This window comes from Podarcis filfolensis, assembly GCF_964270895.1.
Source record: "Podarcis filfolensis genome assembly, chromosome: 1".
Taxonomy (NCBI): domain Eukaryota; kingdom Metazoa; phylum Chordata; class Lepidosauria; order Squamata; family Lacertidae; genus Podarcis; species Podarcis filfolensis.
Window position 1 is genome coordinate 100,657,144 of NC_139604.1, and position 16,887 is coordinate 100,674,030.

The 16,887-nt window shown below is 41.3% G+C and overlaps 1 long non-coding RNA gene across 2 annotated transcripts in view; it reads right to left on the reverse strand.

The window, feature by feature from the left end:
* The window catches only part of LOC310766385, a 38,797-nt gene that overhangs the window by 15,876 nt on the left and 6,034 nt on the right, over nucleotides 1-16,887 (reverse strand). Inside the window, exon 2 of one of the 2 annotated variants that reach the window (XR_014550122.1) lies at nucleotides 5,669-5,760. The exons of the other annotated variant lie outside the window; for it this stretch is intronic. This is a non-coding gene — a long non-coding RNA (uncharacterized lncRNA). The remainder of the gene's footprint in view (nucleotides 1-5,668; nucleotides 5,761-16,887) is intronic. 2 annotated transcript variants of the gene reach the window in all.

Sequence of the window (16,887 nt, forward strand, 5' to 3'; positions counted from 1 at the left end):
TCCGAGTAAACTCTCACACGACTGTGCTACAAGAGAACGAAGAGAAACTTCTAAAACATTGTGTGTTTTCAAAGGTAGACTAGAACAGAATACTAATAACACTACATACTTGTATATGCATGAATTAATCTCATTTCTATCCCTTTCCGTATTCTTTTCTTCCCAAACCTGTAATATGTCACTACCCTTCGAACAGGTTAATCCCAGGAGGTCCCGTAACTGCAATTACTGCATTTAAATATTCCACATATCTGTCAAGATTCAAAAGTATTCTGTGGTGTCAGTTTAAATATAAATATCTATAATTCTAGTTAATCACCATCACTTTTAGTCAGTTTTGAAAACTCGTTTGATGTCTATTTTGTGCTTGTGGCCGCCTGCCGCTTAAGGTTGCAGCTCCTGCCATTGATTTATTGGTTAAGAAGTTACCCAAAGCAATTCGGCAAAACAACAGTGTTCCTGTACAGACAGTCCAGAGCTTTTCACAGAAGTAAAACTTGTCAATGTAATTTGTCCGCCTAATCGTTGGAGAAATTGCTCTGCTTTTTAGATATATATAAAAAGCTGTAAGTGAGGCTGGAGTTGTTATACAAATACCGTATACCAGACTCTCCTTACAGAAACACAAGCTTTCCATTCAGCTTGCCTTTTTGCTTCTAAAGGACCCCCTTTATATTTACCAGCAACGCAGAGGCTGTCGATACCTCTCCATCGCCTTTGGCTTTTGAAGCAAGTGCCGATTTTATACAGCTTGTAATGACATCTTGTAAATGGCCTGAACGGCCGTGCAACAGAAAACAAGCATTTGAGTGGTTTGTGGAAGCTGCAGCCACATCATTTTGACCAGAGACGTGTCACAAGGGCACCGTGTTTACCTTTAAACTTAGATGTGTTCATGTGTCTACATTTATTTATCCTACTTCAATAGCCCTTGCAGCGCAGATGAAAGTGCAATTATTTTTGCAACAATGAAAGATTCAGGGTGCCAGAACTAATATCCTTGTGCCCAGCAACCATAACTAGCACCAATGAAAAGCACTTCAAAGCTTTTAATCTCCATGACAACCTACATCACATTCTTCAATAAAATACCACTTTACACAAACATACTCTTTATGCACACCTACTATGTGTTCATAAATATCACTTGCATTGCACACCGAACAACCTGTTCTTTAGTGCCCTTGACTTCTTTTTCCTCGCAAAATTAATCAATCAGTTGCACAGTTCAAATGGAGCTTAATTTTATGCTCTTATGTCTGTGGTTCACCTCAGAATAAATCAAAGAAACAGATAGTGAAATTGGACAGGCCTATAGGTTTCCAATGCAAGACAGGGGCAAATCAGGCCTAGGATGTGGGCTCAGCTAAGAAACCGGACAGCGATGTGACCTTCCCCTCTCATTCGAGTGACAAGGCAGCATAACTAGTAGCAAATTGTTATTTAACAGAACATCCAGCATATGGCGGCACAAATCCATTGAGATTAACTTTTGATTTAAGAATAATGAGACTCAATCTAATTTCTATCATTAAGTAGTAAAAGAACCTCCCTGTCTGTAAGTCTGCCTGCCATATCTAAATCAAGTTTTTTCCCCTGGTTCTAGTTCTAGTCTCAATTCCCCCATCTCTCCTTCCACTGCTTTATTCCTGCCCTAAATTCAATTCCTACCCAGGTATTCTGGAAACCTACACAACCTATTCTGGAATTGCTACAACAATTCCTTTTTCTACATACTGTACCTGTTAAAAGATACGGGGGCTCTCTCTTCTTTTGCATATGTTCAATTTATCACTTACCTTGGCTACTTTTTTAGTTTCTCATAGTTTATTAGGGGAACTGGGAATTTTAGTGAAACTACTGTTAAGGTGTGAAACCTAAGACGCTGGCAAGTTAGCAATGTCATGTGACTTTAAGTAGTCAAGCTCGTTAAGTTGTTAAGTTGCTCAGTATATAAAGAGTGTTTGTTTTCTCTGCCTGTGGGGCGTGAAGCAAAAATGTCTGAAAGCTCCGGAGGTGTTTCTGTTATCTTTCTGCAATAAACCTGTCTTTGGAAAGACAGGCTTCCCTGTGTCGTTATTTCTTTGCTGCTGAGACTTTGAAGCTTGTACTGCAACAAGAATCTCTGCACTGGACTTAATTAATGCTCTGCAAAGAGAACTGTTGCTGGTGGCGCAGCGGAAACGTTTACTGGACCAGTACACAGACTCTCTTAACTACAATTGCCATGAATCTTTAGGGGACGTTATGTGTTTTAAATGTGTGCTGAATGTGCTTTAAATGTATGGTGTGGTCAAAATCTCTTCAGCAAGGAAGATCCAGGAAATGCATCACATTCCTTCCAATTGCTCAGCAGTGATTAAGTGACTAAGTGAGCAGCTTTAGCAACAGCAGTGTCTCTGTATCTGCCTAATAAACCTTAGGATGGTGCCTCCACATTTTGCTTTCTAACTTTTGTTTGTGTGACTCTTTTTAAATGAAAGCTATGAGGCTGGGATGAACCAAGAGGATGAATTATAAAAGTTGTACCCGAAAATGAACTTAATTCACTTTTTAGTTCACCTAGGAATTACAGAAACCACTTTCAGAGATTTTTGAACTAGTTCAGTGAACTTTGTCTAGGAGAAGCAGTCTAAAAGTATAGACCATCACAAAAATCCTAGATCAGTGATGGTGACCTTTTAAAGACTGAGTGCCAAAACTGCAACCCAAAACCCACTTATTTATCGCAAAGCGCCAACATGGCAATTTAACTTGAATATCTCATTTTTTTCTGTGTGTTTCACGTTTCTTCTTTATGACTGCTGTTGTATTAATAATCCTTCATAAAATTTATTGCATTACATTCTTCATTAAATTACCTTTCCAATGATATATAATTTTATGGTATAACTCAGTGCTTTTTTTCTAAAAAAAAAAATGTTTAGAGGGTACTCTCATTTTGACTCAAGAAAATCACCACCAGGGAAAAATAAATACAGTTCAAATCAGGAAAAATAAATACTTCTCCCGTTAAATTCACAAAATTTTAAGGGGTATGCGTCCCCCTGCGTCCCCACAAAGAAAACACACTGGTATTACTCCAAAACAAAGTGATGTTATGAGCCATCAAACATTGGAAATACATTTTTTCCAGAAGGTTCCACAATTTTGGCCACTAGTGTACATTGGAGGGCTGTACTAAGAGCCACCCTCTCCCAATTTTTAATATGAAATAATAATGATTATCCGCGTGCGCACATACAAATAAATATAAATAAATAAACCCAGCCCAGATGGGCAAGGTATAAAAAATTTGTTGCTGTTGTTGTTGTTATTTGCCGTGGAGGCTGCCATTTGATCACAGCCTCCACGGAATTAATTTATCTGTAGGCTTCCGCGGGAAAGTGCAACGAACATGTAAACCCAGCAGCCCCTTCTTAGGCTGCAGGCTTTATATGCTTAGTGACCTAGGAGTTAAGCCCTGCTAAACTCAAGGCGGCTTACTCTCGAGTAGGAAAAACAGACTGGCGGGAGGCCCTGGTGCATCAAAAGTCAATGTCTGCTCAGTCTCTCGCTCGCTCAGCAGGCCCTGGTGCCGCAGGCTTTGGATGGCGCACGCAAGCTCTCCTCTCCTCCTCCTCCCCCAACCCCGGCACGGAAGCTACGGCCCTGCTGGGGCAATGGCGTGCATGCCCACAGAGAGGGCTCTGAGTGCCCTCTCTGGCACACGTGCCATAGGTTCGCCACCACTGTCCTAGACCATAAAAGAGGGACCTTGTAAAAGAAGTCTAGAAATCTACCATCTGCAATTCAAGCAAAGACTTGACTTTGCTCTGGATATAGCAGTTCCAGCATGGGAGTTTTGCTTTAGCATGAGTCTCTCCTAGCCATATATCAGGCCAAATCAAGCATCCCTCTATTATCTGCCAGGAGTTAGGAACATCAGGTGTAAACCTGAGTGAAACTGCATTCCTGCAATTTGCTCCCAGCCTATAATAGGAAAGAAACTCAAGGCCTACAGAGAGTCACTCAGAACCCCTCCAGACTGGCGTTTTGTTGTGGATGTATTCTGCAACATTTTCTTAGGACTTGACACAATAATAGTGCATTAGTGGTGGATTTATTCTGCTTTATTACAGTATATGTTCTGCAATGTTTCCCTAGTGTTACCACATTATTGCTGCAACAAAATAGTGCAGTCTGGAGTGTTCCCTTTTCAGGATTTGAACTATTCCATTTCGTTATCCTACTCCCTGCCCTACCCCACCCCCAATCCATTTCACATACACACAAAACAGCCAATCAGCATTCTGCATCTACTGAGCATACTCTCTTCTTCTCACTGGTCTCCACCCCTTTTGTTTTGTTTCCCCCCCTCAATAGGTTTCTACCCTTGTCAAATGCAGGGTTCCCCCAAGCCTTCTGATAACTGCCTCTTGTGAGTTGATAAGAGATTTCTCTACACAAGTCATGGCAGTCACAGCCTGAATGAGGAAATGGTGACAGCATCCATTTATGCTCAAGGTATGCAAAAGAATGATCTTGACACATGTGACTGGTTCTAGCAGAATGGGAATGACCATTAAATAACTCCTCTGCTGAAAACTATAAAACCTTTTGATAGGCAACATGCATACTTGCTTGCATGTCCGAATGCGCACACACAGTTCCTTATCCATCAAGTAATCAAAGTCTGCTTCCATATTTGCATCTCTTCTGGATTGAAGCATCTAAATCATTTGCCTAAATCTGATTTTTAGAACATTTAAAAAAATATATTTACAGGGAAGGATTGTACATAGCTCAGTGGTCAAGCATTTGCTTTATATGCAGGAGATGCTAGGTTCAGTCCTCAGCAGCTCTCGGTGACACTGAGAGAGACCCCATCTGAAACCTTCAGAAACTGCTCCTCTACAGTGTAGACAATAATGAGCTGAATGGACCATTGATCTGATTCAGTATAAGGCAGCTTCCTATGTTCCTGTCTTAAAACTTTTTAAAAGCCAGCATAATGTACAGATACATTCAACACATTGCATTGACCTTCTAGCCTAATTTTAATTACCATACTGCACTGTAATTTAGAAAATAGTAATAATGACATGAAACCCACGGTTGGGGGGGAAACGCCTAACAAATGAGGGGGGGTGAAAGGCAGAACCTCAAACTCCCACATTCTGCAACAGAGGCACCCTATTCACTGAGGACAAAACCTCCAGCAACCTCTTCAGCAACTGCCTCTCAAACGCTAGCAAGGACTCATGGGATAGAATTCTTCAAAGTCCCTAATGGGAAAAGAAGCCCTGTGACAGCACCACCGCAGAACTGGGTTGTTGTTGTTTTTTCAAAGTACCACACAACATAGCCAAACATCTACAACTGACTGTAAAAGGCAAACAATCAACACTATCCAAAATCACTTTCCAAACTAACACTTGGCAAAGTGTAACATCTAGATCAGACCCCAACGATAAGCATTTTTTGTGGAATATTTTTACAGGAACCTGACCCTTTGCTTGGGAAAAAGTCATATATAGGAGAGAGGTTTTATACACACACAAACACACTTAATGTTTAACTATGGCTTGCATTGCGGAAGTGGCCCCTAAATCAAAAGATCCAGTTTTCAGGAGCCCACTGCTGACATTTACAGGACCTTCAATTAACTAATCAAGCCCTTTCTTACCTCCTTTTTTCCTGCCTTATTATAGTGCCATGGGGGAAAAAATTATATACTTTGCCTCTTCAGAAATGGGCTCATTCTTTTTTCAGCACTACCTATGGAGAACAAAAAGTTTTAGGTATGGGGTGAAGATAATGCTTGAAACTATAGTTTCTAGCTATATATAATTACTTTCAATGGAGCAAAATCATAATGAGAATAGCTTTATTGTCATATTTTTCACTAGTGGGTGTGAAGAGTGATTTAACTTACAGGTACTGATTATGTAATTGTATTGATATAGGGCACACAGCCTACTCTGCCTCATGAATCATCTAGACTGACAAGAGGAGGTGTAGGAAACCCCACATGCTTTTGGCTTCACAAAGGGAGAGAACAGCTTTCACAGCGAGCGATTAAAGTTCTTGGTCACAGATAGGCATGGAAGAAAGAGAACATGTCGGTTCCGATTGGTGCAATTTTAGAATTTAACCAGAGGAAGCAAACCAGCACATGTACAGTGCGGCTATCAGAACTTGCCAATGGTCTGAACAGAAAGATACACATTCAGCTAAATTGAACTGACAGGTGCACCTCAGTCAAGTGCATGGATTGAAGGCTCATAATGCCTTGCTCCAGAAAAGGACTGTTTGTGGTCAGTGCCTGGATGGGAGGTGATAGCTGTGTGTATATTACTGCTTACTCTGACTCCAGTTCACTCCCACCACTGGTGTTTGAAGCCAAGAACTACAAGATGTTAACCACTTTCCATAGGTATCTTCTCGAGAAATAATCCTGTTTGATGTGCCTTACTAGTTTCCATCTGATTTGAAAATGGATGCTGCGCTTAAATGCTGTGTGCATTTCATGCAGCCATTGCACATGCACAGATTATCGCACATGTGCAGGTGACAGTTTCAGTGAACTGGCGTTTGGCACAGGAAAACAAATTAGGTTATGAGCATAAGGTCAAAACTTTCCGGTGTAGTGGTTAAGAGCGGTGGACTCATAATCTGGGGAACTGGGTTCGCTTCCCCGCTCCTCCACATGCAGCTGCTGGGTGACCTTGGGCTAGTCACACTTCTTTGAAGTCTCTCAGCCTCACTCACCTCACAGAGTGTTTGTTGTGGAGGAGGAAGGGAAAGGAGATGTTAGCAGCTTTGAGACTCCTTCGGGTAGTAAAAAAGCGAGATATCAAATCCAAAGTCGTCGTCTTCTTCTTTGGTCTGTACAGCAGCACAAGACTGCAACTTAAAACACAGCTGAAGAGAAAAGCCTCACCATATTTTGAGCTGCCAATGTGTACGTAGCTTACTTGGGATCTGTATGTAAACCACTTCATGGAAAAAAGAGGACTATAAATGCACTTTATAATTTTTTCATACTTTACATATGCCATGTCATAAACCGAAAAGGAAAGTCCAGCACATGAGTGAAAAATGGTACAAGAATTTCAGCCGGCTGAATGTGAAAAGGGAAACAGAACCAAATACGCTCAGGTTGTCCATTGGTGCCCATCGCCAAAAATAGAATAATATACAAGACTCAAAAAGAGGTCAGACAGCTTCCACACAATCTGGATGTTTTGCAATCAAATTTTCAGCTTCATTACAAAATACTATATGAAAATGGAAGCCCTGAGGCCATTAACCTAAACTGAGAACCTAAAGACCGAAATGAGAAGAGGTGAAAAAGTTCTGATCTAAAAAAAACCCTATTTTATTAACTGTAACTTTTGGCTCCATGGGAACACTTATGAAAGTATGGGAATCAGACATTGGTAAAAACAATTCAGGTTAATGACTTGAACAAATTTTGGGAAACTTGCCCACTGAAATCAGTATCCAGCTTTTTTCAAGAAAACACACTCAAATTTCTCCACAGGTGGTATTGCATGCCAAGGCAACTATCTCAAATGTTCTCATCAATACCACCATTATGTTGGAGAGGCTTCAGGTAACGTGGCACAATGGCACATGCCATTACCGATGGTGATTGTACCATTGTTAAAAAGTTCTGGAAGTTGGTTCACGCAGAAATGACTAATATTTCTAAGGAACAGATTATATGTTGGCCTAAACAGATGCTGTTAAATATTTTTGATGGGGGGAAAGCTAACATATTATCAAAGGAAATAATGGTTTATATGATTGTAGCAGCCCGTCTTGTTCTTACAACTCAACTGATAACAGCTCAAGATCTCATGCTGGACAGGGGGTATCATTCTTTATGGAACATGGCAGTAACAGAAAAAATCATACATCAATTAAAATTTAGACAAGGACAAGAATCACTTTTAAATTATATAACATTCCTTTATTTATTTTACAGAAAACAATATATTGTTACACACTATCCCAATATCCCAATGGTGCGCGATTCCAGGGGTCCAGGATTTGTGTTTCTTTTGGAAATGAGGCACAGTGGAGACTGTGGTATCTTTATGACATATGGTTTATTTACACATATATACAACCTGAACTTATGACGGAGGGGTTCAAAGCATTCCCATTGTTTCTCCCATTGCTCCAGTGTCCAATTAAAATTGTCAGCCCACATTATTCTCTGACCACCTACTCTCCAACTTGCCGCAGCTTGCAAGCTGCAGCTGTTCCCCTCCAGTTTGCATCATCCTCAACTACAATCCTGAATCTCCCTCCTCAGTACTCTAGTATTGTGTTCTGCTAAATACCCCGAGCTCAGAGAAGGGCTGCAGCCATTTGCTGGCACAGAGTCTTTGCTCTGCTGGTAACCCATCTGCCTGCCCTTGTTCCCTGCTAATGGCCCATCTTTAGCAGCACAATACAAAGCTGGCTCCTGGCTTGCATTTTAACATGCTAAATCCAGAGTTTGGCAGCCAGGAATGAGAAGGGGAGCCCGGGCACTCTATAAGCTGATAACACTATTTTCTAGACAACTGTCATCACAAGCTTGGCATATGTGGAAATATACTTGACTGGATCATGCAATGTTTTGGTGCTGTCTTTTTCTTGAGTTTAATCCTGATGATCTTCTTTTGTAACCGAACTTTTACATTTGTCCATTATGACTTTTGTATGCCATGCATGCCTAGAACTATGTTTGCTTTCTCATGCCTTTTTATGTTCCCTTTCTCGTTTGTAATTGAGATGTTGCTTTTCCTGTTCTATACCTATTAAAAATACAATGATAATGATGATGATGATGATGATGATGATAATAATAATAATAATAATAATGTCAATTCCAGAAGGGCAACCCAGGCAATTGAGGCAGATGCAGGAAGTGGTGGAGGAAGGGGAGTGCAGAGGGTGTGGTCCACCTCAGGTATCATCACTGGGGGGGGGGTGACAAAATGAATTTAAAATAAATAAAAAATAAATAAATAATTTATTCATTTATTAAATAAATAAAAAATAAAAAACTTTTTAGGAGTGATGTGGTGGCTTAGGCACCTACAGGTTCCGCACTGCCTGAAAAAGAAGCGTGAGACTTGCGTCTGCGTACTGCCTCCCCCTCAGCCGCCCTACAGCTGAGGGGGAGGCAGCGGAGAGGCTCCAAGCGTCAGAGAGGTTTGCCCCACCCCCATGGGCGGATCACCCCACCCCCATGGGCAGTTTGCTTCCCCCACGGATGGATCGTCCCACCCCCATGGGTGGATCACCCCATCCCCGGCTGCAGGGCACGGTCCCGCACCAGGCACCCAAGCGGCTAGCTAAGCCACTGGATGGAGGGAGAGAAGCAAGTACTGGGATTGATAAGACCAACGTTTGCAGAGCCAGGGATCAAAGTAGGAGCAGGCTTGAGCAAGCAAGGCAAGGAATGCTTTTTCAAAACACCAAGGTTTATAATCCTATGCACACCGACCTGCAAGTAAGTCTAATTGAGCATAATAGGGATTGCTTCTGAGACAGTTGTGTTCTGCATTTGTTAGCAGAAAGGGAGGTTTACCTAGCGACTAAAGAAAAAGTAGAAATTAAGCCCAGCTCTCAAAAAGCCTGAAGTCTGAGCCTGACTGTGGGCCAAAAAAGTAGTCTCTCTCTCTTTTTTCCTTCTTCTTCTTCTTCTTCTTCTTCTTTTTGCATGGAAGGTATTTATGTCTTTTAAGGCTCAGTGCAAGAGGAACATCACATCAGCAGGCTATCTGCTCTCCATACTTTCATCCTTAAATCATGCCTTCAAGAATAAGAGCCTAAGTTGAGTCCTGCTGGATCAGGCCAATGGCTCATCTAGTCCAGCATTTAATTCTCACTCTAGCCAACCAGGCAACTATGAGAAGCCCACAAGCAGAGTGTGTGCACAACAGCATTCTACCCTCTTCTGATTCCCAGCAACTGGTACTCAGGGGCAAACTGCCTCTGACAGTGGATGTAAAGCAAAACCATTATGGCAAGTAGACACTTATGGCCTTCCCCTCCATTGATTTGTCAATCTAATTCTCTTTTATAATTGTTCAAGTTGGTGGCATCTGTATTCCAGAGTTTAATGGAATTCGGCAGATGAATCCTTATACCTTCACTTAAATTATCACATTTCACTTATCAGCAGTGCTTTTTTTTCAAAAAAAAAAAAGTTTAGGGGTACTTTCATTTTCCTACTCATATTGAAATACCGCCCCTCAATGAAGCCAAACTTAGATTCACAAAATGTTTAGGGGTATGCATACCCCTGCGTACCCCCCATAAAAAACACTGCTTATTAGTATAGATCACTTATTTTACTGAAACAAATCATTTTGTAATTCATGATTTTCTTGGTCTCTTCTGCTATGGATAACTAAGAAATTCTTTGATGCCATCTAGTGGTGACTCGTTATTCTACAAAGATGCTTTATGGAGGGGAAAAACAACCATCAGTATCACTTCTTCCGAGTAGAAAATCATATGTGTCCATATGTACACTGTCAACTGTAATGAACACACACGTCTATTTTCACTCATGCTGCAACATATTCATGCATCTGTCACAAATGGCATTAAGATGGAGGTAGGGATATTATCATGTGTGAATAAGTGCTCTGAGAAAACAGTTTCCTATTATAGTATACCCTGGTCCATATGCAGATATAAGGATCTATGTGTTATATAAAATAAAAGGATGGTAGAATAGACTTTCCTACAAAGGTGAAGTTTCAATACTATTGTAAACAAGGATGGACTACTCGTATGAAATGGCTTTTGTGTAATCAAGCAGTCACAAGCTAAGGATCCATGCACACAGAACATTGTGGAAGAACTTCAGGGCAGAGAAGAAGAAGAGGAGGAGGAGGAGGAGGAAGAAGAAGAAGGTGAACTCCCTGCATCAAACCATATGTGCCATCAGAGTGGTCTCATTACCAAAGTCTCTGTGAAACTCTGTGCTGGCAAAAATACAGAAATAAGGGGAGTGTTCTATAATGTACCATATTTTTCAATGTATAGCATGACCCCATGTATGATATGTCCCCTATTTTGGGGGAATTGGAAAAAAAAAACCCACTACACCCTGATGTTGAAGTTTGCTGAGCTGTTGAGCTATTTTCCAACGATCCCCCGCTCTGACACCGTATTAGCCTGTGTTTAAGACGACCCCCAATTTATCACTAAAAAAAATCATTAGAAAAGGGCTTCCTATACATGGAAAAATGCGGTAACTAGGCCAGGCCTGAGTGGGAAATAAGAGCATGACAATTGTGAGAACGGACAGAGAGTGAAACAACAGAGTTGCAGGAAACTACTACTCAAGTAGACTCACTGAAATTAATGGGAATGAACTTGGGTCAATTTATGTCAAAGTGTGCACTATAAGTAAAAATTAGCTGAATACAACTCATAATGTAAAGCCTCAAGATGAATGTGTATCCTCTGACACTGTGAAATCACAAGCCCTTCTTATCTATACTGCAAGTCCCAAGGCAATGACAAGAGGAAGCAAAGCTATCACAGATACTTTGCTCTTTCTTGTTCACAGATAAGATCTCATCTTTACCGAAACACATGCAATGGACAAATTTTATGAATCTTTCTCCTGTAAGTTTTGATTGGAGGAGAAAAGCAGGTACATGAGGTTGAAACTGGAAGTTGACAGGGTTGGGGCAATTTAACCTGTTGGTAGCAGGGACTATTTGTCAATGGCAATCATCTGGACTTCCGGGTTGGCGCCATCGCCGAATGGCGGACTCCCTCCGAGCTCCGGAGGGAGCCGGCTCGGCAGGGGCTGGGTTTTACCGCACCGGCGATGCGGGGACCCTTAGAAACCACGGCCACGGGGGCCGTGGACTTGGAGACTCGGCTAGCACCGCTAGCGCCCTCCCGACTCGTGAAGGAGCCTTTTTAAAGGCTACGGATCGGGTGCCGGGGAGAAGCGTGGTGCTTTGAGTCCTCTGCCACCCCTGCCGAGCGAAGCCGCATGCCATCCGGCGGAGAGCGCTGACTTCTTCCATTGAGAATTTGGACTTTTAACAACAACCCGTGAGTAAATTGGAAATCGGGTTTAAAAGAAGAAAAATTTTTTGGATTTGAGACGAGCGGGGGGGGATCTAAAAAGGAAGTCAGTCCCCCTCCCTATTGTAGACATTTTAAAACAAGGATTGGGAAGCCAAGGCCCAAAAAGAACGGTATCTTTGCTAAAATCAAGAATTCCATGATGGGAAAGTACAAGAATTGTGCTGGAGGAAGAATTGAAGGAGAAGGAAAATGCACCCCCCTCCCTGGGAACCGGGGCGATTGAGGAGTGAGCCTGGTGAAAAGAGCCGGTGATTTTGACAGCTGTCAAAGTAGCTGTCAAAGTCGGAATTTTAAAGAGGATTTTATTACAAGGACCTTGCTGGTCAAATTTGTTACAACTTGATATAATTTGTTAAGACTTGAATACAAAATGGCGAAAATACGGAGAACAATCGGATTTTTGGAAACAAAGTTACAACAACCCCCCTAGAGGAGCTTCGGGACATTACAAAGATGGGCGTAAGCCGGGAAAAATACAACACTTCGGAATTTCACAGAACTGGTTATCTCCTGGGAAAGCTGCAAAACTGAAACTGAATCTCGTCTACAGGGTGTTTAGACTAAAAGGAGACAACAGAATACTTTACTGAAGAAGGAAGGGACTGAACGCAAGTTTTTGTTCCTGAATAACAACAACCCATGTAGAGTTACTAAACTTCTGAATAAGAAAGTTTTAGCAGCGGAACAAGAGGAAGCTGGACTATAACCTTGAAAGAACAATGGGGGGAATTTTATAATTTGACATTTTTAAAGATTTAGGAATTAATTTTTAAAAAGTAATCCTAAAAATGGGAAATAATTCTGCAAGGAGTTGGGGAAAAAATGGGATTGATGGACTTAAGACTTCCAGGCTGGAAACATAGATTGGAGGATAAGGGAAATTAAACCGGGGAAGGGGAGGGAGAATTAGAATCCAAAGGCTTGCAACTATTTTCTGAATTGGTTTTCTTTTTTCTAATATATTTCTTATTTTTTTTTATACTTTTATTCTGTGTGCTTTTACTTTAATGGGAAAAAAGGGGGACATTGTGGAAAGAAAAGGGGGCGGGCTATGGGGAGAGATCTTTTGTTTTTTTTTATCAAGGGTGTTGCATAAGGTTTGTATAAATTTAAATTTGAACAATGGGGTATATAAATTGTGCTTTAAATCAGAAACAGAACTTGTGGAAACAACAATATGAAAGGGGAATACGGTAGGGGTGGGGGAAGGGGGGAGTCCCAGAAAGTGGATGTTTGAAAATAAGGTTCTGAATGTATCTTCATAATTTCTTTTCTTCTCTTTCTGTATTTTGGAAACTTCAATAAATATTATTTAAAAAAAAAAAAAATATTTGTCAATGGCAATCATCAAAGACTTGTGATAGCTCTTACCAATGCACTGGAACTAAGTATCCACACCTCTGACTGCCATGTATTATTTAATATTTAAAATGAGAATCCTAAGTGGGAGAAAGGAAAAACGGGATAAAGAAAATACACAAACGCTTCCCAGCTACTAGGCTACTACTTCCAGATAAGTGACTGCTAGGGCTACCAAATCATGACCCATCAAGTGGAATTGCAATTGACTAGTGCGGGTTCTATCCTTTTTCTGAATGTACATCCAGTTACATCCAATATACTAAAACCAGTAGGGATAACGTAGTTGCCATAGTGGGGGAGGTTCAATTTACCTGAATGGCTGTTTAAAACTAAGCACACATTCACTATAACTTTGCAATGGGAGCAGTTTAGTCATCCCATGCCTTTCTAACGTTTTAATCTTTTAATTAGTACAGGAATGCTTTTTCAGCTACATTTTCAAAATATGAAAATAGTGAAATACAACGTAAAAACAAAAGTCTTATAGTGCCATAACACTGTAAAGCTGATTTTAGAAAAGTGGTTAATGGGACTGGAAAGGATATCCAAAAGGATCTGTAGTAAGACAAACTGTGCTTGCTGTCTCTCAAAATGAAATCTGGCAATTACTGGTCACATCTTAGCAATCACGGCCAACATCGCCTAGGTGAGATGCAGTGCTGCAGATGCCAAGGAAGTCTGGCAGCCATATTTTTAAGCTGAGTCTCATGGTTGGTTGGCTGAAAGTTGAGGAGATATGGGACATTTGCTAGCATTCATCTCTACACTGTAGTTACCAATGGGAGTCTTGTGACTCATCTGATGGATGAATTAATGAAACTGGAAATTATATTAATCATTATCACAATTTTGCATACCTAAAATTAGACTGTCCCCTCAGACCAAATATCTTTTAGTTTGCAGCTAAACCTGAATGACTAGTTTCAAAGCACAGGTGCAAGAAACAAAAATTGTATCGGTTGGATGCCGCACCAAGCCAAATCCTACCTATGTTCAGTTGACTCACATTTAATTGGGCTTCTGCTCAATCTGAAACTCACATTCAAATGCATCTGAAAAGACAAACCATTAAAAGTGTGAAACAAGGAAGAGGGAAATGAAGAGCAATTGAGCCTGTGCCGCACTTCAGAGACCAAGGAATGTGGCAGAATGATCTTGCATTCGTATAAACACATTATACTTGTGACCCACATTAGAGCAAAGTAACGCAAACGTACAGGCAACATCTGAGCTCTCCCCAGTGAAGCCGCATGGTCACACAGCAGGGGAAATATCATTCCCAGGCACTGCTGCTCACGTAGCTACTTATTATCCGAGCAACCCTGTAACAAGAGACCTGAAATTGCTGTTTTGTGAAAAAATTCCTGCTGCTAAGAAGGTGGCATGTTTGAATTTAAAAGGCACCCAGCACAGCCAGAGGTTATTTCTGGATCAAAACACTCACACAAGGATGTAAGAATATAATAGAAGAGGGCTGTATTTTAAAAAAGTTATATTTTATGGCAAACATCAAAGTGATACACCTAAGAAGTGGTAAGTTGGAAGTTTGAATATGTGACACTTAATTACCACAGAACTATTAGGTGAGCCAGTTTAATATTGATCTCTGGTCTAAAGCATTACATACCAGGAATTATCTTTTAATTTTGTAATTAAGGCTACAAGGCTTTCCTTGCCCACTTATTTGAAAGTAAGTCCCATTAGATTCACTGGAAAACAATCTACAGTGGTACCTCGGGTTGAGAACTTAATTCATTCTGGAGGTCTGTTCTTAACCTGAAACTGTTCTTAACCTGAGGTACCACTTTAGCTAATGGCGCCTGCCGCTGCTGCCGTGCCGCCTCTACACGATTTCTGTTCTCATCCTGAAGCAAAGTTCTTAACCCGAGGTACTATTTCTGGGTTAGAAGAGTATGTAACCTGAAGCGTCTTTAACCTGAAGCGTCTGTAACCCGAGGTAGCACTGTATGGTTCTCTGTACAAACATATATTTAAATGTTTTGGGCAAAGCTGCACAGATAGCATTTTATCTGAACGTTGTGCTTGCTATTTTGGAGACGAATTAGATTATCTTGTAGTATCCGTTGTGTCAAGAAGGAACTCTTGAAAACACAGTGTGCAGCTGTTATGAATATATCAAACAACTATGTGGTAGCACATTTCCTGAATGTCTAGTTATGCATCATGTTTCCAGTCAACCTAACAAGGCTCAGTGCAGCTGTAACACTAGTGATCAGCTAACCATGGCCAGATTGGAAGTGCACCAATAGCTGCATGGGCCTAGTGCTCTTAGATGCAGAAGAAAAAATGGAAGAGATGCGGGAGGTGAGGGGTCACAACTGCTATAGTGGCCGGAAAAACAAAAAAAACACACAAAGTAAACTATGAGGAGTTTATATGTGGTAGAGAAATAGAGCCAGAGTATTTACAGTTCATTAGAAAGACAAAAAGAAAACCCTTTTATTGCCTCAGTAGGGGTGCTAACAAATTGCTTCGCAAATGAAGATATCTCATCATTAAAGGAGCAAATCTCTGGAAATAGTATCCTTGGAGCAAACAGCTGCAGGATGCTTTAGCCGCCCAGAGTGACTGGGGCAACTCAGTCAAATGGGTAGGGTACAAATAAAAAATTATTAAGCTGAGATTCCTGCATTGCACAGTCTCTTCCAGTTCTATAATTCTATAACGCTATCAAGTTAAATTACTGTGCACTGAATTTTCACCCTACCTCTCACAATCAGTTTCCGAGATTTTAAAATGAAACAGTAGTGTTCTCACAAATCACATCCCATTTTTAGAAAACAGCACATGGGAACAGCACACTTCAGGGAATCAATATTTAATTTACGACATATACAACTTTACTATAACGGGGAAAGAGCCTGCTGCTGGGTCAGGTCAATGACCCGTCTAGCCCAGCATCCTGTTCACACAGTAGCCAACATGAAGGTTTGGAAGCGTTACCCTTTTAATTAAGACTTCATAATTCAGCTTGCCTTATAGGAAGCCAACACACTGGAGCTTATTTGTCAGTAAAGGGGTGCGCGTGTGTGTGTCAGCTCTTGTTTATGCTGCAAAGCTTGGGGCGCAAACTGACAAGCTGTAAAATGCGTGCACCCTGCCCCTCTCTTGCGATCCTCCCCGCAATTGCTACCCCAGAGAGTACATCCCCTGGGCTTGCAAGCAGTTAGGACTGCGATCCTGCAGCCATCTACTTAGGGGAAAGCAATGGGGTTTTACTAGCAGGAACGCAAGTATAGCGGAGCGAGGCGCCTCCCGTTTCGGTGGCTGATATTCCGCTCCCCCCCCCCCCAGCCCCGCGCAACCTTCCCCGGCTGTGCTTCGGTAACTTGGGGCGAAAATGCACGTCCCCCGGTGAACAAGCCAGGCTCAAACTGAAGCCAGTCCCCGGCGAGC